This window comes from Echinops telfairi, unplaced genomic scaffold, assembly GCF_000313985.2.
Source record: "Echinops telfairi isolate 266 unplaced genomic scaffold, ASM31398v2 ScPeMD7_20;HRSCAF=75, whole genome shotgun sequence".
Taxonomy (NCBI): Eukaryota; Metazoa; Chordata; class Mammalia; order Afrosoricida; family Tenrecidae; genus Echinops; species Echinops telfairi.
In genome coordinates this window covers 14,458,139-14,482,947 of record NW_022103917.1, presented here as the reverse complement: position 1 = coordinate 14,482,947, position 24,809 = coordinate 14,458,139, and the positions used below count along the sequence as shown (strand labels likewise).

The 24,809-nt window shown below is 39.0% G+C and overlaps 1 protein-coding gene and 1 pseudogene across 1 annotated transcript in view; both read right to left on the bottom strand.

The window, feature by feature from the left end:
• Positions 1-24,809, bottom strand: part of ENOX2 (ecto-NOX disulfide-thiol exchanger 2) — a 363,165-nt gene that overhangs the window by 286,649 nt on the left and 51,707 nt on the right. The gene's annotated exons all lie outside the window — the stretch shown is intronic.
• The window catches only part of LOC101655090, a 40,675-nt pseudogene continuing 33,552 nt past the window's right edge, over positions 17,687-24,809 (bottom strand).

The window sequence follows — 24,809 nt, the reverse complement described above, 5'->3', positions numbered from 1 at the left end:
GTTTCCAGTTCCTATCTGTACCACTGTATATCCTCTGGTCTATCCAAGTTTGTAAGGTAGAATTGGGAACATGATAGTGGGTGGGGTGGGGGGAGGAAGGAAGCATTTAAGAACTAAAAGAAAGTTGTGTTTCATCAATGCTACAATGCACCCTGACTGACACATCTCCTCCCTGAGACCCCACTGCAAAGGAATGTCCAGTTGCCTACAGATGGGCCTTGGGTTCCCACCCTGCACTCCCCCTCATTCATGATGATATGATTTTTTTGTTCTTTGGTGCTTGATACCTGATCCCTTCAACACCTTGTGACCACACAGGCAGGTGTGCTTTTTCTATGTGGGCTTTGTTGCTTCTGGGCTAGATGAGCAGTCTTTATTTTAAAAATGTAGACCAATCCATATTACTCCCATACAAGCCCACTATGGTGTGTTCCCTGTCTCGCTCCCAACTTCATCTCAAGTCATGCTCCCTTAAGCTCAATTATGCAGGTCTTTCATTTGTTCTTGGGTCACACACAGCTGTTTCTTGCTTGCTATTCCCCAGGCACTTTGCCTGTGGCCTTCCCATTGGTGAGGCTTCAGTCTGAAATTCCACGTCTCAAAGAAACGTTCCTACCATGGTATCTAAACAGGCCTCCATAATTTTCTCATCTATAGCTACTCAGCTACTTAACCCAATAAGTATTTTATATATAAACTAATCCATTTCCTTATTTACTTATCTGTCTCCAACTGCAGTTGGAGACAGAAATTTGTATATCGCTTTTCACTTACAACACTTGCAGCATAGTTGGAATTAAGTAAATCTTCAAAAATTGTTTTACTGAATTGGGAGGTATGAAATTGATTCCATCAAATCATATCTGGGACAGTAGTCAAAGGAGAAGGGACAGTCCTTCAAAAAATCCTGGAAGGAAACAGGAAGAAATAGTGCCAAATCGTACTCCCATGGAGTTGATTCTGACTCATGGACTCTATAGTACAAAGCCCTTTGGATTTTCAAGCAAATAAAGTTTTACAGGAGACAGGAAACTTTCTCTTTCTCCAGCAGGGTGTCTGGTGGTTTCGAACCAATGAATCTTAAGGTTTGCAGCTTACGATATAACCCACTATGCCACCAGGTCTCCTTCAGTTAGTCCAATTAACTAGAGGGTTAAAAAATTCTCCATTTGAAAAGCTCTTGTTTGGGTCTTTTAAAACCATAGATCAACACATTCCTATCAAATGAAGATACTCTCTTTAAATATGGAAAAAACACAAATTTGATTTATTTAGGAGGGGGGGAAATGGCTGGTTTCATGCTCCCAAGTGTTTTTCCAGCCAAACTGTAATCAGTGGATTCTGATTTTCTTTTGTTGTATCTTCTTTATGAATAAAAAAAAAGAGTATCTGCAAAGTTAACCCACATGAGGAAGTGAACCTTGTAGAAAACTGTTTAAGGCTTTCTTTGTCATATACATACCCTTTCAGTAGATAGACGTGGACAGAAACAGGGAGTTACATTTCACTTGGTTATGTTTACCTCAAGTCATTTATTCCTCTGCTAAGCAGTTTATTGATTCTTCAACATCACTGTAGAGTGTGAGTTTACAGCACTCCCATCAAAAATCTCACAGTGCTCAAAATAAATGACTTGCCCAACGGTACCATGTCAATGGTGAAAACGTAACAAATGTACATAGAGGTAGAAACTAAATATTCCCTTATACAGCCACATTAGGAACAAAAAAGCAAGACTAAACCAGAGAAACTAGAACATAGCAAAAATTCAGTTAGCATAGGAGCCTAATAAGAAAAATGTTAAAATTCTCTATAGCCTACTACCTCCCACAAATGTTCCATAACATTTATTTCAGACAGGAAGCACAAAGTTGACAAATATTCTTGTTCTGTTTCCTGTACTAGTTTCACACCCTACACATCTAGCTCTAGTATTAAAAATAGTGTCCAGAACATTTTATTTCCTGGCTTCTATAGCAGGAGCCTCCCAAGCCTGCCTACAAAGTTTTCCAGGCCTCAAATTCCAACTTTCATCCTGCATGACGCACATTTGCCTCCAAACAGCACCCTGTTTTATCAAACTGCTGGTTATGCTCAAATGCTGTGGGATTAGAACAGCGGAAGTCTTGAATTACATGCCTAAGTATAACCCACTAAGTTGTGAAGAGAAACATAAGATACAAATGGTTTAACTTATTAATGCCATCCTAGGTGTAAGCAGGCATGCATGATGACACAGGAACACAGCACTAAATTTCTTTTCCACCCAAGAAGGAAAGCAGACACTAAACTTTCTTGACTATCAGGATTATACATTTAAAAAGAACTGCTTTACTAGAAGGTTATGAATGACAGTGAAAGCCCCAAATCCATTTTGTCTTCAGAGATCTTGTCAGAAAGGTGAGCATCACAGAATGCCGGATTGTTAGAACAAAGTGTTCTTGTGTTAACGGAGTACTTCGAGTTGAGGACCAATGTCCATCTACAGCCTTAATTCTTAACATATAGATATGAGTACAAAGTTTTTTCTATTCCCCTCTCGTTTTATATATATTTAGATATTTAGATATGTATATGCCTGTATTTAGGCCTCTATAAATGTCCTTTGCCTCCTGGTTCTTTCCTATATTTCCTTTTTTACTTCCCTCTTGTCCAACCATCACGTTCGGCCTTCATTTGGGTTTAGTACTTCCTCGCTGCTACATTGCCCTTGATTGAGCCCCACTAGGCATCCTACAACTTTCCTTCCATTGATTTTAGTTCACTTATTGTTCTGTTGTCCCTGGGTTGGTCACCCCCTTCCTTGATCCCACCTCCCCTTCTCCTATATGCCCCCCAGAACCATTGGTCCCATTCTTTTCATCTCCGAATTATTTATCCTATCTTATCTAGACAGATGTGCAGATACATTAATAAGTGCAAAAAACAGGCAAAGCCAAATAAAACAATAAAGGAAGTAAAAATCAACAAAAAAAATAACAATAGCAAAAAACAAACACAAAATAACAATAACAAAAAGAAAGCCATTGACAAAAATGGAAAAGCCTATAAATAGTTTAAGGTCTGTTTGTTGGCCTTTACGAGTGTTTTCCAGTAGAGTCTGAAGGGATGCCTGCCACACTCTGTCTTCAAAGTCTATTTTTGGTCTTCCCCGGGGGTTCCATCACTCTGCTCCCCCTGCTGCTCTGCTGCATGCCCTCTGCGCCTCACCCCAGTGTGATGGGGCCGGACCTTGCACTATTCCCGCCCTGTGTCTCCAGTGCTGTCCCCCGCAGCGCCATGGTTCAGTGAGGGGCACCATGTCCCATGGTGGGGCCAGCCCTACAGTCCTCCCTGTGCATTGTCAGCTCTCAGCAGGAACATCATCCTCCGGGCTTGGTGGGCCAGGATGTCCTCTCCTTCCTCTCCATCCCTTTTCGTTTCTCCCATGTGCTATAATAAAAAAGTGCTCCTCTCCCCAAGCTGTAGCCTCAGTGTGTTGTCCTCTGAAGTGCATTCTTCTGAGGGAGGTGGTATCCACATAGTTGGAGTGGGGCGGCCCCACAGACCCCTTTATTGGTTCCCTGGTAGATGCCGGTGGTGTATCAGGTTGAAGTCTGGTTTCTCTCTCCCTCTCCTGTGGAGAAATAAACAATACCCTCCCCTTGGGTGGATTAGTGCCCTGCTCCCCACCTACCCATGTCTTTTTTTTCTCTTTCTTTCCCCCTCTTATTTACTTTGTGGCGAAGAAAGCTGATGGTGCCAGGGTATCAAAAGATATCGTGTCTGAGGTCTTAAACGCTTGAAGATAAACAAGTGGCCATCTAGCTGAGAAGCAACAAAGCCCACATGGAAGAAGCACACAAGTCTGTGTGATCAGAAGGTTTGACGAGATCAGGTATCAGGTATCTAAGACCCAGAATAAAACCATACCCAGGGTGAATTTGGGGTGGTGGTGGATGGAGTGGAGACCCAATGCCCATCTGTGGACAATTGGACATCCCCTCACAGAGGAGTCACAGGGAAGAGATGAGCCAGTCAGGGTGCAGTATAACACTGATGAAACACACAACTTTCTCTAGCTCTTTGGTGCTTCCTCCACCCCACTATCATGACCTCAATTCCACCTTACAAATTGGATTCGACCAGAGCATGTGCACTGCTACATATAGGAGCCCACAACACAGGAAATCCAGGATAGATAAACTCTTCTGGGCCAACAATGAGAGTAGAGATACCAGGAGGATTAGGGGAAGGTGGGGGGAGAAAGGAGGAAACAATCACAAGGATCAATCTAGAAACCCCTCCCCGGGGGACAAATAATGGAAAAGTGGGTGAGGGGCGATGGAGGATGGTGTAAGATATGGAAAAAATAATCTACAACTTATCAAGGGTTCATGAGGGAGGGCTTGCAGGGAAGGTATGGGGAAGAAATGGGGAGCTGATATCAGGGGCTCAAGTGGGAAGAGAATGCTTTGAAAATGATGATGGAGGCATATGTGCAAATGTGCTTGACACATTGGAGAAATGTATAGATTGTGATAAGAGATATAAGAGCCCCCAATAAAAGTATTAAGAAAAAAAAGAAATCCCAAAATCCATTTGCAGAGGAGTTCCCATGTGGATTAAGACTCTACCAAAACTCCTTCAGATCACTGACCAGGGAGGTGAATAGTCTTGCTATCAGACAGAGTGCACTGGGAAGTAGATTTATGTAGATGTCATTACGTTAAATGTTTTATCTTAGCAATTTCCCCCTTTTTTTAATGTTGCCATTTTTCCCCTCTTGACCCATTTTTAATGTGCTTTTAAAATAATTTCTGCTTGTTTTAGATGAAGTTCCTTCTGTAATTTATTTTGATATTGGTGGTGTTTCTGTATGTTTTTTTCTGGTATGATTTCCTTTATGTGAAATCCAAACCTCAAATTCCAAACCCGCTGCCATTCAGTCAATAGAACTCATAATGACCCTGTAGGCCAGGGTAGAACGTCCCTGTGGGTTCCAAAACTCTAAGTAGAAAACCTTATATTTTTCCAGAGGAGCAGCTGGTAGTTTAAAACAGCTAACCTTGTGATTAGCAGTCTAATGCACAGCCACTATGCCACCAAGATATGTAACTCTACAGACAGTAAGTAAATTAATAGTTTCTTAGTGTTAGGGCAGGCGATTTTGGGGATGGGGAAATGAGGAACTAATGAGTACAAGAAGGAAAAAAAAAACTGTTGTAAAACTGAAACAACCAGAGCTTTACAGGTTAACTTGGAGCTACGTAGATTCTACGTTCCTCCAACTTTCAGAGTCTAGCATAGCACATCAATGGATCCAGGAAAAGGAGAGCTTAAAAAAGGAAGCTAATGTTGCTGCTGAGTAACTGGGACAAATGGAACACTCCCACTACCCAAAGAAAAAGACAACCACTACCCTGAGCCCAAGTCCCCGTTATCACTTGCTTTTTACCTTGCTTGGATTTAAGGACATTTTTATTTCACTCCCACTTCATGTCAATGCAAGGGATGGAGGCAGTTCAAGTGTGTAGTCACCACTGCTATGGTGGAAGGAAATATCAAAGTAAATTTCTATATAAACCATTCATTTGATGGTTATTTGTTGAATACCTACAATGAGTCAGGGAGCTTTATAACTGCTGGAGATAAACTGGTAGATAAAACAAGCAATAAGTCCCTTCTCATTGAGCTAACATTTTAGGTGAGAAAGGTTGTTACATGAAATTTTGCAACAGCCACATAGCTAAATACTGGTTTACATGATTATTCCTTTCTTGTTCCTCCTTTCTCTTAGTTTCTACTCTGGAGACCAACTTCTGGGCTTATGTCTTCTCACTGCTTTTGATGGTGCTTTCAACACTCCCTCCTCCTGCAAAGTATAACCTTGATGCTCTCTTTCAGTAACCTTCACACATACTCAACCCAGATCCTTTAATTATCTTTAGTGTTTCTGAATGAAGTTCTTACAATGGTAATCTCTATTACTGAGATGCTGAACAAAGCAATCTGACCAAATTCACCAAGGTATTGAGCTCTGGTGTGTGGTTGTGGGAATCACTGTCTCTTCTGGTTTTAGCCTCCAACTCAATTTACACATCCCTGTTTACTTTAATACCTCTCTAACCCTTTCTTTATGCTTATTTTGTGCATCTATCATTTCCTGGTAAATATTTTGAACAACGGAGAGAAAGGAAGACAGTTGGGTATTGGAAAGAGCAGGTACCAATTTAAAAAAAATATATATATATATATATATATATATATATATATTTGCTAAAATTTTAAAAATTTACTAGCAAAGATGATTTTAAAAATAAAACTTCTGGGGCCACAAATCATGAATGTCCTCATATGAAGACTCTGAAAGAAAACATATGTGTGTGTATATATATATATATATATATATATATATATATATATATATATATATATATATATATATATATATATATATATATTGAAACTATATATGTATATGTATATATATATATTGTGAACTGTGAGATATCTGCAAGCTGGTCTTTAAAGTAATTGTGTTGTGTACTTCAGGATTCTTATGAGGTTTTAACATATTGAAATTGCCAAAGCAAATCTGAAAACGTGATTACTCAGTAGCCAAATAAAATGTTTAAGAAATTTCTCCATGTTTTCCTCCCTCCAAAATTTCCCATCCCATCTGAAACAGAAAACAAGTTGAAAATATTTCAGTCCAAACAGTAATTTTATGAAAAAGATAAGCACCTAGGAACAGAGGCTTAGAATGAAAGTGTCTCCTCCACCACCGAGCAACACTAATGTAATTCAATAAAGTTTATAAATCCATCCTTGCCAAGCAAAATCTAGAAAAGAAAATTCCTGTTGTGGAAATAGATGTGATACTTAACAGAACCAAATCAGGCTGCAATTAATTTAGAAAGAAAGCTGATACACTAGGTTCAGGTTAGAAGAAATATTGGTTAGAAGAAATGTTGCTGTATTTCAATATTCGTATACTACTGTAATAAAATTAAGATTTCCTAGAGAATTCCCTTGGTGGGGGAATGAGTTATTATTTTAAAAGCGAAATTATAAAATATAAAAGACCATTCACTTGGAGTTTTCTAATCTGCTCTTTAAGAGAGGAAAACAGGCTCAGAGTTTAAGAATAAAATGTATAAATTCACGCAAATAATCAGAGGTTGAATTGGTTTTCAGACCTAGATCTACTCTTACCTGGTACACCATGTTGCCATGTGTAGAAATCTATAATGTCTAGTGATACATGGTGAACACATTAGCCAGGTCTGAAGTGGCCCTGAAGAAAAAAGTAGTTGATTAGGAGTCCCAAAGCCTGGGTTCCACTCTAGGCACTGAAACTACTAGATACATTTCTCTTAACACCTCTAAGCTTCAATTTCCCCATCTAGGAAACAAGCATATCCAATTAAAGGAACTCTACGATCTCATTTAGTACGAACAGCCAAACACACAGTGAAATCAATTACAGCACATGAATTGCCAACAATGTTTTGTCTTTGGGGTAACTGACACCAAAAGCAACTCGAGGAATAAACTGTGCTAAAAAGTGAACAAGTACATCTGCCAGAAAGAGGGAAATGTTTTCAAAAGGAGAGTGATCTCAAATGGAGCTGCATAGTCTTTGAACTCTCCTTCACCATCAGCAGAAGAGAAGTGTCAGTTAATCTTCACTTAAAATGACAGTCTGCAAGCATTTTGGAATACCAGGTGGAGGCTAAATTGGCAAGAACTAAATGGAGAGAAAACCATTATATTGGGTCACTGCTAATCCCAGAAGCATGGTATTTCTGAAGAAAGTGTTTATGGGTGACTAAATCAAAGGCCTCAGTTAGGTCAATAAAAACTGGTTCTAATAATGCCCTGTTTCCCCGAAAGTAAGTCATCCCCCGAAAATAAGACCTACTTACAGTTTTGCCTCTCACTGAAATATAAGGCATCCCCTTGAAAATAAGACCTCCCTGAAGCTCCCGTAACTCTGGACTCTGGACCGTAGCAGCAGGTGCTGCCGCAGCTCACTTTTGGCTGCAGCGCAGCCAGAGCAGACAGGAAGTGCGAGGTCTCTTTTAAGAAAACAATAAATGTGTACCGCATTCTTCTTCATGGAAAAATAAGACATCCTCTGAAAATAAGACCTAGAGAGTCTTTGGGAGCAAAAATTAATATAAGACCCTGTCTTATTTTGGGGGAAACAGGGTATAAGCCTCTTCATTGTTCTGAGATATCATTGGTGCTTTGAGTAAAGATGAATTTAGAGGCAAGCTAACTGTGAAACATAACTAGACCAAAGCTAGAAGATTCCCTTTCTCTAGGGACCAGGCATCTGGAAATATTGTAAAAACTACATGTAACTTTGGCAAAGCACATAGACTCACATTCAATGTACCAGACTCTGATTTTGGATTCCTTGAACAACGTAGAGTGCTAAATTCATCAGTGAGTCTCTAGAAAGAATAGAAACATCCAAAGGCTCAATTGACCTTCTACAGAGGCTCCAGTCAGTTTGAGGAACACCTAATTGGAAAAATTGAAGCTTTTATGGATCTTTCCAGAGTAGATTTTGACTAGTTTCTCCCTTCCCTGTTGCTGTCTCACATTTTGCAATGATAAACCACATGCTGCTGCCTTTCCAATGCTCTTAAAAGCCACTGAGCAAAAGAGGTTAATGGTAGTGTCCTATCACATCTGCCACTGATAGTAATAGAATTCCTAGAAAGCTCTTTTTCTCCTTCCTCAAATACATTTTTTTAATATCAACAAAGAAAAGTTGGAGAAAGGCTAAGGTAGGGGGAGAAAGGCTTACTTATTTAGCTGTATTTTGTGGGTTATTTCCCTCATGGCATGGTGCATTTGTGTTTTTAAATGAAATGAAACCCTTTGTGCTGTAGGTGAGGATGGTATACAAATCCACAGATGGCTTTTGTAATTGACTAATATTAGAAATACAAAGGTGTCTCAATGAATAGACAAGTGACATTATCACAGGACTGGAAATGGTAGAACCATATGGCAGGTTATTGCAAGGAATTATTAAGATGAAATGGAATGATTGGAATTTGAAAGTGGGTACTAAATTAATTTGAATCATAAACGATTGCAATTATACAAGAGAACCCTGGAGGCTAATCTATTTTAATTAATGGATTTCTTTTGACCTAGTCCAGTGGCTTCTAAATTTGTTATTGCAACAGCCCCTTTGGAAAGCTTATCACTAGTTACCAGCCCATGGGGTAATGCATATCTCACCTGTGTCAACAGCTCATCTTCAAAGTAACAAAAGTGAAGCCTATATATCATATAAGTTCTGATACCTAACCGAGACCACAAAGGGCAGAGAAGGGGCAAGACACAGAACAGGTGATCAAAATAGAGGAAGTCTTACACGTCATCAGTAAAAATGCCTATGTTTGGAGCTGAAATGAGCCTATGAGGTTATCTTATTTTTAATCTTGTTTCGGTGAAAGATTCTTACATACAGCATGGCTGACCAGGGCATTTAGTTATTTTTTACTTTCAAGATTGAAAAAATTCCTCCTTCTCAAGGACACCCATTCTACTGCCAGACAAACTGAACAGAAAGGTGCCCCCACCTGCCCTCATGTTATTGTTAGGTGTCATTGAGTAGGTTCTGATTCCTAGTGATGTTACATATAACAATGAAACACTGTCCAATCCTTGTACCATCCTCACAACCACCGCTAGGCTGTAATCTGCCGTCCTCTGGTTACTTAGGTTCATATACAGCAGTGGTTCTCAACCTTCCTAATGCCGCGACCCTTTAATACAGTTCATGTTGTGGTGACCTCCCAACCACAATATTATTTTCATTGCTACTTCATCATTATAATTTTGCTACTGTTATGAATTGGGCGACCCCTGTGAAAGGGTCATCCAAGACCCAGAGAGGCGGTGACCCACAGGTTGAGAACCGCTGATACACAGGGTCCACCACTCATGGTCTGGGATGGGTTGGTAAATCTATTTCCATTTCAATAAACGTGCATTGGAGAGAATTATAGTACCTGCCTCGTAGGTATTAAGCATGTTAATACAAGTCAAATGTTCAGTACAATTCCTTGCTCAAAATACTTGCTCAATAAATGACATCTGGCTTTCACTACTACTTGTACTGCTACTTGTACAACTACTACTGTTACTAAGAGTGTCCTCTGAAGTGAAAAATCAATTTTCAATCCCCTTGTTAATATCAGCTTTTCAAATATTTGAGGAGTCCTATCCAATGCATAGGAGCACTTAGTGGTTATGCAGTTGGCTGTGATCCCCAAGGTTGGCAGTTTGAAATCACCATGGGAAAAGGACGGAGCTTTCTACTCCCGTAAAGAGTTACAGCCTCAGACTCATAGTAGGAGTCCTACTCTGTCCTATAAGGTCACTTTGAGTGGACACCAACTTGATGACAGTGCATTATTTGAGTACCCAATGCATAAGGAGCCCTGGTGGTGCTATGGGTTAAGTGTTGGACTATTAACTGAAAGGCTGGTGATTCAAAATCACCAGCTACTCTGGAAGAGAAAAATGACTGTCTGCTGTCATACAGGTTTATTCTCAGAAACCCATCATATTAGAGGGTAGCCCCCCCAAAAAAAAAGCTTCTATCACTGTATTCATTTTTCTCATTAGGCGAGAATCTAACAACTCGCTCTGAGTTACTGCACCCAGTGAGTTAGTGCACCAAGTGGCACAGCCTGGGAAGGTTTTCTCTGTTCACAGTGAATTTTTTTTGTAAAGCCAGTTTTGTTCTAACCTCATTTTTTTTTTGTGGTGGCCAATTTAAGAGAACAGCAGGAGGCTGTAAAATTGTGTTTCCTGCTTCGGAAAAAAATGCTGCAGAAACTACTATGATTTTGAACACAGCTTACAAGGACAGCACTATGGTAAAAATTCAAGTGTATGAGTGGTTTTCTCATTTCAAAAAAGGTAAACTATTGATGGTAGTTTTCTCATTTCAAAAAAGGTAAACTATCTGGACAACCATCAACTTCCTGAATGGATGAAAATATTGACTCATAGTGCACTTGGAGTTCGTTCCACCAGGTCAATCAAGCTTTTTATTTAGAGGTTTGTGTAACAGTGTGCCACACAAAAGTCCTGATTTGTGGCAGATCTGGAACTAGTTTTGCCACCACGACAATGCCCCTGCTAATGCAGACATCTCAGTGTGCCAGTTCTTGGTACAAAACACAGCATGCCTCTTTTGCCTCACGCACCTTACTCACCTGACCTCGTTGCGTGTGAATCCTTTTTGTTTCTGTGAATGAAGAGGAACATGAAAGGACAGCAATTTGAGGACATAGAAGAGGTGAAGAAAAAAATGAGGGTGGTGCTGTCAGCCATTCAAACACATAATTTTGAAAAATGTTTCCAAGAATGGAATCGCAGATTTGACAAATGGGTTAAGTACAATGGAGAATACTTTGAAGTTGATAAGGTTGTTTTGAAAAAAATTGAAATACATAGCTTTGTTAAAAAAAAAATTAGGGTTTTTTTTTTTTGGTACTGCCTCATAAGGGTGCTATGAGCTGGTATTGACTTGATGGCTGTAGATTTGACATTCAAAGCATGAATTTTACAATTGTGCATTCTAGTTCTACTCCATATTAGCTCTATGATGCAAATCATGTGGCGCCTTAAGTAGGGATTTGAACTAGTTCACTCCAATTTGACCCTCTGCTGAGAATCTCCTGAGAATTTGCATTTCCACCACAGATGTAGTGAATCAGAATCTACAGTCTAACAACATGATTTTCAGACTATAAATAACGTAATTTCACTTTACTGCATCAGGTGACTCTTCAGTGTAATTTATAGTCCTTGTAACCCTCACCAAATGATTGGGTGGAGCATGCCAATAACATGTGGAGCATGCAAATAACATGCAGAGCAGTGGTTCTCAACCTTCCTAATGCCACGACCCTGTAATGCAGTTTCTCATGTTGTGGTGACCTCCCAAACATCAAATTATTTTCATTGCTACTTCATAACTATAATTTTGCTACTGTTATGAATTGGGTGACCCCTGTGAAAGGGTCGTTCAACCCCCAAAGAGGTCGTGACCCACAGGTTGTGAACTGCTTATGTAGAAGATCATAACTTAGGAATGGATCAGTTTAGCCAGTCTGCTGGGTATAAATGTTGGTCATCTCACAATCAAGAATAGGGACTAATGACCATCAAGAAAGATAAGCCCAAGCAGAATGTGTGCGAGACTCCTCTCTGAAGTGGCAAAAGCAGGAAAGGCTGCAGCATGAAGACCAAAAGCCTCATTCCTCATTGAAGCCCTAAAACAGAGCAGAGGAAGCATGTCCTGAGTCAGGTGGAGGCTTCCCCTCCAACCCATGGAAGAAGTAAAACCGAGTGCCTTCAGGCAGGAGGCCGGCTTACACAGTAGGGTGCCCTTTGGCCATTTATCACACCTAAAGTAGCTTTGTAACACTTGCACAAGGAGGGCAGAGCCAAGGGACCTAGAACCTGAGACGCTTAGGTGCTACACACAAAAGGACTGTAACCTTAACATTTTTTTGATCCTGACTTGTAGGAATCTGTTAAGTTCCTTCATAAAGTCCCATAATTTTGAGTATTGTCTTTGAGTTCTGTGTGGCCATTAAAACAAAGGATCAAACCTGACAGAGAAGTTGTTTCATGGGAGGAGGAGTTGGTCTCAGAACAGAATAAAGAAGGAAGGAGAGTAGAAGCCTATCGAACTTCTTCCTCCAGGAATCATTCTTGCACAGATGTGGAGTGGGATACTCCTTCTTTGTGCAGCCACTCCCCATTTCCTCACCTAGGGAGCTTGTTAATATGTAGATGCTGACTTGGTATATCTGAAGGGAAATGCAAATTCTTAGCAGGGTTCAGAAGTCCTATGTTCAAGCCAGATAGCTTTAAGATAATACCTAGAACACAGGATGGCTATGAGGACAAAAGGAGATAATGTATGCAAAGTGATACACAGTATGTATTTTAAAATATGTCAATTCCTTTCCTTTTTCCATTCCTAAGTTTTCTCTTTTCCAGGTATAAAAATCCCAATTTTAAACCTTCCTATACATGACAAGAGCTTCCCTACCCCTGACCATCTTTGTTACATTCGAGTTTCTAAACTATCTTTCCTCAATGTAGTATTAAGGGTGGCAAGCACTATTCTAGGTATGGCCCAAGTATGTTATGCAGAGTAAAGTGAGACTTCAATCCAAAGGGTCCTTAACCTTGAAAAGATGAAGCACAGCTAAAAGCATGAACAAGGTAAGGGCTGGGTGTATTCTCTTACCATCATGATTTGGTTTTGCTCATTGATTTCCTTTTTCCTAGCCCACAGGGCTAATGTGTGAACCATTCCATCAAAACTTCAAGTTACTCATTGAATCAGAGCAGTTCTGCTGGCCAGCTCCAATAGTTCTTTCTAAGACTCTGCTTTCTTAGCAGGTTGTGATGCATACATAATGCAGTGATCTCATGCCTGCCACATATATTGAGGTGCATTAATGCCAAAATGTCTCTTCCAATTCATTTTATGTGGTAGCTTTCAGAAGCAATTTATTGAATTAAAAAGATAATAATTTTAATCTTGTTGGTTAGTTCTGATTAAACACCTCCAGGCATAGAGAGAGGCAAGGTGCATGCTTTGAAAGCATAAGGCTGGATTCAGTTTTTATCTTTCCAATGTTCTGGAGGCAGCCTAAGGTTAGAGTGAATACTACTAACGTGGAGCCATGGAACTGGAGAACAAGCTCTGCCTATGCCACTAACTCAGTGCACCACCCTAGATAAGTCATTTAACACATTTGGGTTTGAGTTTCCTCACCTATAAAATGAGAGGGTTGGACTAGTTAATTTAATGTCCCTGCTGAGTCCAATAATGCATGGTTCTATTTTGTAGCCTTATGATTAAAGAATTATATTTTTTTCACCTCACACTTGCCTTTCTAAACATTTACCACTAAAGAATAGCTCAGGCAAAATAGCATTTTAAGACGATCTTAATTTTAATAGTGAAACACTTGGGCACTCCCCCTCCTGCTTTCTTGCATGTATCATTTTAAAGTAGCTATTTCAGTTGTACTTTACAAAGATTACCATGACATATCCAGGCTGAAGGAGAGAGTTCAAAATCGTCAATTGAAGTACAAAAGCGAAAGTTGCCTTAAGCACAACCAGTTATAATGCTTTAACCACAGGAAAGGCCTCGGGAGCTGACCACAGTAACCACTATTTCCCTTACATATTAACCTCGGAATACGCTGCTGTGACAAAGTTCAACAACATAAGTGCTCCCGTAGTCACACATGCCCCAAACCCCACTGCCACTGAATCAATTCCTGCTCAGAAGGACAGAGCAGCACTGTTCCATAGTGCTTCCAAGACTGTAGTCTTCATGGGAGCAGCTGCCACCAGCAGAGCTGCTGCTGTCAGGTTCAAAACATTCACCTTTCGGTTAGCAGTTAAGTGTTTCAACCACTGTACCACCAAGGCTGCTTCTTCATAGATACACGTGTTTAAAGTTTCATTAATCATCTGAATCTTAAGGTAGTAGTGGCAACTACTGTAAGCAATTTCTTCTTGCCTTTACTTGATATAAATATATTAGTCTATAAGAGGTTCTCAATATGCAGTCAAACCTCTTGGCTAGGCTGTACCTATTTTTAAAATTCTCTAAGGAAACAATTGATTAAAGCAAATATTTTACTTGTGTGGTACCTACAGACTACATTACCCAAGAGAAATCTTAAAAAGCAACATTGATGGTCATATTTATTAATTAAAAATGTTTCACAAGAGATTGATAAAGCTGGAGGGGTTTTTTGTTTGTTGGTTGTGGGTTTGGGGGGGAATGTGGGAAGGAAGAGGGTAACCAATTACAAGAATCTAGTTATGGCCTCCTCCCTGGGGGATGGACAGCAGAGAAGAGGGCGGAGGGAGATGTCGGACAGTGTAACTTATGACAAAACTATAATAATTTATGAATTATGAAGGATTCATGGGGGAGGGGAGAGGGGGGAAGGAGGGGGAAAATGAACAAATGATATTAAGGCCTAAAGTGGAAGGCAGGTGTTTTGAGATTGATGAGGGCAACAAGTGTACATATGTGCTTGACACAATGGATGGATGTATGGACTGTGATGGGAATTGTACGAGTCCTCAGTAACATAATTAAAAACAAAACACCACATTGAGTTGTGGGCCATGAATTTTGTACTTGGACTCTGACAGTGACATCTCAGGGCTATTTATGGGAGAACATGGTCCTTTTCCTCAATGAGCATCCTTTTGAATGCTAATGATGATTAGTAAATATCACACCCACCCACACACAAATTGGGGTGAAGGAGCAGTTTCTATACTATTCTGCAGCACATTTTCTATTTGGTGACCAACTATCTCTCCATCTGACCCTCCAAAAGCTGCAGCAATTAGGAAAATACAAAGAATCTGATTTTTCTACATTTTGACATTCTTCAGTCAGCTGCATGCAGAGGCTGAAAGATAAATCCAAAATATTGAAAGAGGGGAACTCCTTGTCTCACCATAGCATTGTGTATGCTGATATTTCTAAAGGTCAGGAGAATTGAGGTCTAGGCTCACTTCACATTGTTAATCCATTCCAACATGATGATCCCTGCCATGATGGTGTGGTACACTTATAATCTTTTCGATAGCTAGAAAGGGAGAAGCAATACAATTTCCAAAGGCTTATTATCATTACACTGCTCCCCCCCAAACCCCTGATGTGTGATCTTTACTACTGCCCCAGTGATTGAGAGGTAGATGGGAAGCAAGAAGACCACAGTTTAAAGTAACAGCCATCACAACCACCAATAAGCAACCCTCCCTTTGAAACAACAGAAACAGAAATCTGAGTCTACATTTCCATAGAAGGACAGCAAAGTGGGGTCTCCTTAGGGGAGGCAAGCTTTACTGCCTTTCATAGCACAAATACACCAAGCAAAAATTCATCAAGCAGAAGATAGTAGTGCACCTCTAATTCAGTAATTGTCATAGGACTCCTCCTCAATTAAACAGTTAACAGGGAGCTGGATTTCACACAAAGAAAGACATTTGCTCCTCCTCCTTTCCCAATTTGATTTATGCATAGTCCCTGGAGACTCGAATTAATGTCTTCATAGAGCAAAAGCCCCAGCTGTTTTGGAAAACCTATGACAAAGCTTAACTAAGGTTCACACATGCACACATAAAGACTTCATAATTACTAAGTTGGGTATCACAAAGCTTGGTCCTCAATCAATGGTCTAGAGTCAGCCTTATTGCCTCTCTCATCCCCAGCCAGGCTGGCCTGAATACACCTAAAGTGCTAATTTAGTACTGCCTGAGGCATTATGATTCCTGGGTCGACAAACACTTTAAGCAAAGCTAAAGCAGGAATAAAGAATGATGGGGTTTTAAAAATCATAATTCATTGTTTATTAATACCAGGCAGAAAGAAGCATTGAAAATCTGTGAAATCCCAATTCTTTTTTTTTTTTTGTCTGTTTTTTCTCTTCTTTTTTTAAAATTTTTAATCGTTTTATCAGGGGCTCATACAACTCTTATCACAATCCATACATACATCAATTGTGTAAAGTACATTTGTACATTCATTGCCCTCATCATTCTCAACACATTTGCTTCCACTTAAGCCCCTGGCATTAGGTCCTCATTTTCCCCCTCCCTCCCAGCTCCCCCCTCCCTCATGAGCCCTTGATAATTTATAAATTATTATTTTATCATATCTTGAGGGAACCGATTACAAGGAACTATATGTGACCTCCTCCCTAGGGGACGGACAACAGAAAAGTAGGTGAAGGGCGAAGTCAGACAGGGCAAGAAATCCCAATACTTATCGACCTGGTTTACTTAGCTAATTATGGGGTTTTTTTAACGGTAAAAAATCAGAAATTGAGGTGTCTAATTCCAAGAAAATACTAAAAGACATTCTTAATTTTCTCAAACCAGCCTTATGTTAACACAAGACAAGCCCCTCCCCTACTCCAATCCCTTAGATGTATGTGGAAATGCACTTGCTCTTCCTACTTCCTCTCCTCCTATCTACTACTTAATTACTGCATTCTGAATTCTGTCCACAACAGTTTACACAAACACTCATTGCAAAGGTCACTAACACTCTGTTGCTAAAGCTAATAATCACTTTTCAATGCTAATCTTGCTCTTTCTCTCTGCACTGCTTAATGCTTAACCATTCCTGCATTCTTGAAATTCTTTCCTTGGCTTCCCTGACATACCCAAAGATGGCTCCTCCATTTCAGTTTCTTTCATGGATTTCTTTTCCTCTACAGTTTCTTAAATGTAAGGGTGTCCCAGTGTTCCTTCTTTTTGCCTTTATTCTTATTCTAGACTAGGAGTTCTTAACCTGGACATCATAATACTTGATGTATTTGCTGTAAGTCAGAATCAACTCAACAACAGTAGATAATGGTAAATGGATGTGCATCAAGAGGTCAGGGGATGCCCTAAAATGTTACACAGGCCTGTGCATGTATATTTCAATGAGAGAAGAAGTATAGTTTTCTACAGAAGTCCAAAATGATACAAAGGTCTAAGGGCCACTGCTCCTCAAAGTTACACTCAAGCTCCACACCTATCCCGCAAATCCTACGGACTCTACCACCTACCTAAAATCAAACATCTTCTCTTCATCTTAACCACTGTGATCTTAGTCAATGTGGACTATTGCAAAAGCTCCCTTCTCACATATCATCCTGGCTCCAATTAACTCTCCAGCTATAGAAACATAAGGGTCCCCCTAAAAGGCAAAAATGATCAGGCATTAAAAAACATTTCAATGGTTTCTTTACTTCTTAGATCAAGGGAATCCAAACTCCCTGGCAAGGCAAATAACTTTCCTTATAATTTAATTCCTGCATCTATAGACTCCACTACTCTCTCCAGATTGTCCACTTCTTAACCACCACCCTAACCCCAATATAAGTAGTTATATTCTCTAGCCACATTGAACTATTTTCAATGCGTGTTTCAGGGTTTTGCATATACATAATAAATAACCAATTTGGAGCACCCTGACCCCCTTGACCTAGATAACCTCAGCCAGGTAAACTATCCATAGCCACCTAAATCTGGGTTCTGGAACTCCCCTGCTGTGCTGATAGCATCCTACTTGTGTGGTGGTGTTGTTAAGTGCCATCAAGTCAGAATGGAACACTGCACTGTCCTGCGCCATCTTTATGATGGTTGTGAAACTTGAACCCATTGTTGGAGCTACTTTTTGTCAGTTTATCTCACTGAGGATACTCCTCTTTTTCAGTGACCTTCTAATGTACAAAGCATGATGTCCTTCTCCAGGGGTTGATCTCTCCTGACATGCCCAAATGTACGTAAGAAGAAGACTCAATATTCTTGCCTCTGAGTAACATTCTGGTTTTCTGCTTCCAAGATAGATCTGTGTGTTCTTTTGGCAGTCTATGGCACTTTCAATATTCTACTCCAGCGCCACAATGCAAATGCAACCATTCTTCAGTCTTCCTGAGCCAATGTCCAACTTTCACATGAATATGCGACAGCTAAAAAGACCATGGATTGGTTCAAGTGTACCTTAGTCCTCAAAATAAAATCCTTGCTTTTCAACACTTTCCACAGGTAATGTGCAGCAGATTTACTCAATGAAATTCATTTTTTTACTGCTGTTTCTATGAGCACTGATTGTGGATGAAATCCTTGACAACTTCAATCTTTTCTTGGTTTATCATGTCGTTATAAGGATTTTTGTTTTCTTTACATTTAGTTGTAGTCCATACTGAAGAACTTTCCTTGATTTTCCTCAGCAAGAGCTTCAAGTCCTCCTCACTTTCAGCAAACAAGGTTATGTCATCTACTTATCAAAGGTGGTTAATAAGCCCTTCCTCCAATTCTTATGCCAAGTTCTTCCTCATATAATCCAGCTTTTCTGATGATTTGCTCAGCATACAGACTGAATAAGTATGGTGAGAGGATACAACCCTGGCACACACCATTCCTGATTTTAAACTATGTAGTATTCCCTTGTTCTGTTTGCACAACTGCCTCTTGGTCCATGTACAGGTTCTGCATGAGCACAATGAAGTGTTTTGGAATGCTCATTCTTCTCAATGTTATTCATAGTTTATGATCTACAGTTGAATGCCTTAGCATAGTCAATAAAATACAAGCAAACCTCTTTCTGGTATTCTCTGCTTTCAGTCAAGATCCTTCTGACATCAGCAATGCTATCCTTTGTCCCATGTCCTTTACTGAATATGGTTTGAAATATTTATTATAAGCATATTGTTTTGTGATTGCATGTTTCTCTGTTTCTCTTTTTTACACTAGTTTGATGAATACACTATAAGTTTCTTGAGGTCAGAGGCCATATGTTGCCCTTAGCATCTATTATAGTGTCTGGCACATCATAGTTTGTCAATAAATATATGATGATAAACATCATAAATTAATGGACAGAGGGCAAACTCAAGGCCTTGACCTTGCACTCCAGATCCTCACAAGCTTTGCTTTTAGCTAGGTATTGGGAACAAAACAGTAGATGCAGGGAAATCACCAGGTTTACTCATTAATTCTTCAGGCCTCACTTTTCTCATTTATATAAGTAAGAAAAATTCTCTCTGGTTCCTATGGCTTGGAAATTCTGGCTAATAGACATGGCTAATTTTCATTCCCCTAACCTCACTTCAAGGAGCTCTGGTGGTGCTGGGGGTTTGGCATTGGGCTGCTAACCATAAGGTCAGTGGTTGAAACCCATCCACTGCTCCATAGGACCCAGATGAGGCTGTTATTGATTTATAGTCTTACATATTTTACATTGGGCTGATATGGGTCCAAATTGATGCAATGGCAGTGGGTTTGCTTTGGAGTTTGGTAACCCTACTTCTGGCCTGCTAACCCTTTCCCTACCCCACCCCAATCCTGTCAGCACTGTGAAGATCTCATTTGGATCTTTAGAACTAGGTTAGGTAAAAGCCATGAGGGTGTGTATGTGTTATGTGTACAAAGGAGAGAAAGAAGGAGGGAAAGAGGGGACCAGAGAGACAGTAAGGCAATTCCTGGACATGCTCCGTTCTGTTCACAATGTTCAATTACTATCTAAAAATAAAATTCCCAAAACTGTTCAAGAACACTCAGAACAGGAAAAAAACTGTAAGAAAAAAGAAGTACACATAAGTTATCTTTAAAAGGCTGAATCACAGTAACTTAGTGTAATTTTGTGGATAAGCCTTACTGAAAGTTGATGTGCAAAGGGATCATCCTCAGAAAACTATGAGAACCATAGTTACAGAAGCATCGGAAATTACCAAAGAGCTATGAAAACACAGAACAAAATCTAACCAGCACTGAGAATATAATAAAGGAAGGACCAACCCTCTATTGGTCCCTGGGGGAGGAACCAGATGGCCTAAAAGACCAATTTCATCTTTTAATTTCTTTGATTGATAAGGAAAGACAAGCTTCCATTTAGTTCTCATAAACAGTGACCCCCTTTCTCCTCTGTGGACAAAGTTGATGTACTAGCAATTTTGCTTCCAGATATTAAACTAGTATTTAATGATATGTGTGCTTTGAAATGTATGCATCCCAAAACTTTCACTGACAAAAATGACCCCACGTTCATCTATTTGTCTTTTAGTTGCAGCACACAAATGCAGCAGGGAAGTGGGGAATTTAAATGCACAGCAGGCAGCTGATGTATTTCTCTATAAACTAGTCTACATATCATGGCAAGTGTAGAAGCAAAGAAAGCCCCAGATGCATGCTTCCCCATAAAGAGGCAAATGAAGCCAAGGGATAGAGTTGTAAGGAGAAAAATGAAAGGCTAAAAAATGATTACTAGAGCATACCCTTTTAAAAACAAATCAAAAGTACCATTATCCTTGCCAACATTGGAAATGAGTTAAACTCTTTTAGCGCAAAGATAAAAGAACAGTGTCCACTATCTAGTCTAACAAAACCAATTGTAGGCCATAGAGACGTCATTTCACTTCAGAATTGCCTATATTTCAGTAGTGCATAGAGTTAATATGTCATACAGAAGAGTAAGGGGCAGAATAAGAAATTTAGAATAAATAACATAACAAAAACAAAACATCTTAGCAATGTGTACTGTTAATATAAAATAGTCATGCAGAAAACAGGAGTTCTTTAAGTATGTTTGAGTCACTGGGCTGCCAAAGTGGAGAGAAACCACAAGAGTTCTATGGAAGAACAAGTTGAGACTTCAGAGCTCAACAAAGGGGTCATCCCTTGAAAGGAAAAAAAATCTATTTGGGAATATGAAATACTGTGTAGCTTACTTTAAGGAAAGCCATCATCCCCATGTCAAAGCTAAAGAAGACAGAAATGAGTATTTGTATCATAAAACCAATTCACATGTCATGCCTTTAAATATAAAGGGAACATAATACATTTAGGTAAAATTTAATCTATATATTTGCAATTTATATATTCAGTTTGTTTTAGGGGAATGGCAGGGAAAGTTGAGGGGAAATAGGAAGGTAATAACAATTAACACCAGAAAAAAGAATATGTTCTAAAATTGATTGTGGAGATGATTGTATAATTCTTTTTAAGGTGATTATTACTGAATTTTATGATATGTGAATTATATGCCAACAAACTTGGTTAAAAAATAAAGAAAATGTTTTGGAAAAGATGATGAAAACATATGTCAAGATGTATTTGATAAAATGAATATATGCATGGATTGTGATAAGAGCTGTAAGAGCCCCCAATAAAATAAAATTAGAATTAAAAAAATAAAATAACGGAAAATATTCTTATACTAGCTTCATGTGGACTTGTTTCTGCTTTTTTCAATTTGAAATTTGAATTTTTGGATGATTAGGCTTTGGAGTGCAATCAAATGGTCGGCAGTTCAAAACTACCAGCAGCTCTGTGGGAGAAACACTTGGCTTTATGCTCCCATAAACCATGTGTCTTGGAAACCCACAGGGGGTCACTCTGAGTCAGCACTGACTCCGTGGCAGTGGGTTTGGTTTTTGGCTTTTAGTTTCGTTCAGCTAAAGTGCCTATATTGTGGAAGCAAGCAGAGGAAGAAAAATCCACACTTCAAAACAAGGAGGCTCAGACTATGTCCAACAAAGCACTGCCCCCATTAAGGAAGTGCAGTTTTGTGACAAAAGAGAATGAGAAAACATTCTGGAAACATTTTAAAAGCCAGAGGTAAAATTCAGGAGAATGTAATACACAAGAGGTATGAAGGACCCCGGAACCGACTGAAAAGGGTGAATCATGCTGTTTATATTCAGGAAGAAGTATGTTTTCAAATTCGGCTAAAGATGAATCTCTGGTGATAGCTCAGAGTGAGGTAAGAACTGAGATCTAGATTAATGAAGGGTAAAGCATTTTTTATATTCTATCTATGTATCACTCTGACATCCTTAAGATGTATGAATAAATAAATGCATGTGAGATTGTTTTGAGAAAGCACCAAATCTGTCTTGAACTTATGTGTATTACCAAGCATGGTGAACTGTATAAACACCTAGATATTAATTCCATTTGACAAATATTGCCTTGAATCTAATTATAAGAAATAGTCAAGTCAATGTACTAGCAGAGTATTACCTATTAGGTGACCTCTAAAGGGGGGTGGGAGGGACTATGATAGACGATCCATAGAAATAAAGACCAAAGCCTAAACAGTTTTCTATTCTTCTGTTTTACTCAGACATACATATTACTAGAGAATCTATTTACACCTTGAATTAACAATAGAACAAATTTAAATTAGCTGTTGTGAGATTAATGTTTTAACTCCTAAAATGAAGAAGGGTGACCAAAAATGTTAACCATGAATAGTGAAAATTATCTTATATTATATAATGTTCAAGGTTTTATTCTTTTAAAGATTAAAATCACCCTAAAGATGAAAGATAAAGTTAAAAGCCACCATAGGGAGGGTACAGGGAAGGTGGGGTAGAAAGCGGGAACCGATTACAAGGATCTACATATAACCTCCTCCCTGTGGGGATGGGCAACAGAAAAGTAAGTGAAGGGAGACATCGGACAGTGAAAGACATGAAAAAATAATAATTTATAAATTATCAAGGGTTCGTGAGGGAGGGGGGAGTGGGGAGGGAGGGGTAAAATGAGGAGCTGATATCAAGGGCTCAAGTAGAAAGCAAATGTTTTGAGAATGATGATGGCAACAAATGTACAAATGTGTTGACACAATGGATGAATGTATGGATTGTGATGAGTTGTACGTGCCCGCAATAAAATGATTTTTAAAAATCCAAGTTATACCATGATTCTAGGCTAGAAAATCAAGTTTCAGTCTGATAAAAACACCCAAGTATCTAGCTATTATAGCCATAGTCTAAAACCCTCAAATATCTAACATTCCAATTTCTTTTATAACTGTAAAAAGTGACAATTAAATAGTTAGATAACCTTTGTTGTCAGTCGTCAAGTCAACCCTGAAACAGTAAATGAGATCAGACCTTTGTTTCACGGCTCGATTTTTAAGTGGAGTTTCTATTTTTTACCAAATTGCAAGCAAAGTTCTAACCTTCATTTTACACTCTTATAATGTTACTCTACAAGTAGACTATAACACAAAGGAAGCAAAAGCACCCCCAAACAAGAATAAACCAGAAAAATAAACAATTCTGTCTTTCCACAAAGATAATCTGCTATCTCCTAGTGTGATGGCAGTGGTTGAAACAGTAGTGGCTGCTGGCTAAAGCATTCTTATTGCTGTCAGAGAACATTCTAGATCAACAGGTCTGAGTGGATCTGTTTGCAAGATGTGAAAAACTGAAAAACCTAAGTGATTGCCCCTTGAGGAAAGCTTAAAGTCTGCAATCTTGATTGGAGAAAAGAATGACCTGAAAAAACAGAGTGAGTAGACACCTGGGGAGACAAAGGAAGGGAAAACCAACTGTATCCATATAGCGAAGGAAGCTACCAAAGCAAGAGTTAAAAGCACACATGAAAATGAAACGGAGGTCGGTCCGTAGAGAGGCAGTGAAAAGTTACAATGGATATAGTCCAAGTATGGCTCAGTGATCCATGATGAACAGTTTCATGTCACTGAATTATACATGTAAAAAATACTGGAATGGAAAATGTTCTTAAGTGTGCATGTACAAGTACTTATCACATCCATAAAACTAACAAACAAAAAATCTAATGAAACTCTCAAAGACATATTTAGAATAATCAATCGTTTGAGATCAAAGGACAAATTTTTCAAGTGTGAGAAAAGAAGGAACAGGGAGGCACAGGGAGGAAGTGTGATAAGTGATGTTATTTGTGGGAATGATAATCAATGGCACGAAACAAAATGTGTATGAATTGTCAAATGCAAAATGGATTTGCTTTGTAAACCTTCACCTAATTCACAATAAAAAGCTAATAAACAAACTCACTTCAATCAAAGAAAACCTCCACCAATAAAATGACTACCATGACATACTTACTGTGTGCAGAGATACTGAGCTTACCGTAAAGAGAGAGGAAGTGTTAGTTAACTGTAAACAGCAGAACATCATGGAAAGAACCCCAGGTTGAAAATCAGCTTTAGATTTTAGTTGTAATATTTTAGTCAGTATTAGACATGTGAACTTGGACAACTCACATGACCTTTTTAGGTCTTAATACTCCCATCAATAAGATAGACATGCTGGATCAATAAGTGTGGGGTTTTTTCCCTTTATTTATTTATTTTTTATTTTAATTAATCAATTTATTGGGGCTCATACAATTTATCACAATACATAGATCAATTGTGTAAAGCACATCTATACATTTGTTGCCCTCATCATTCC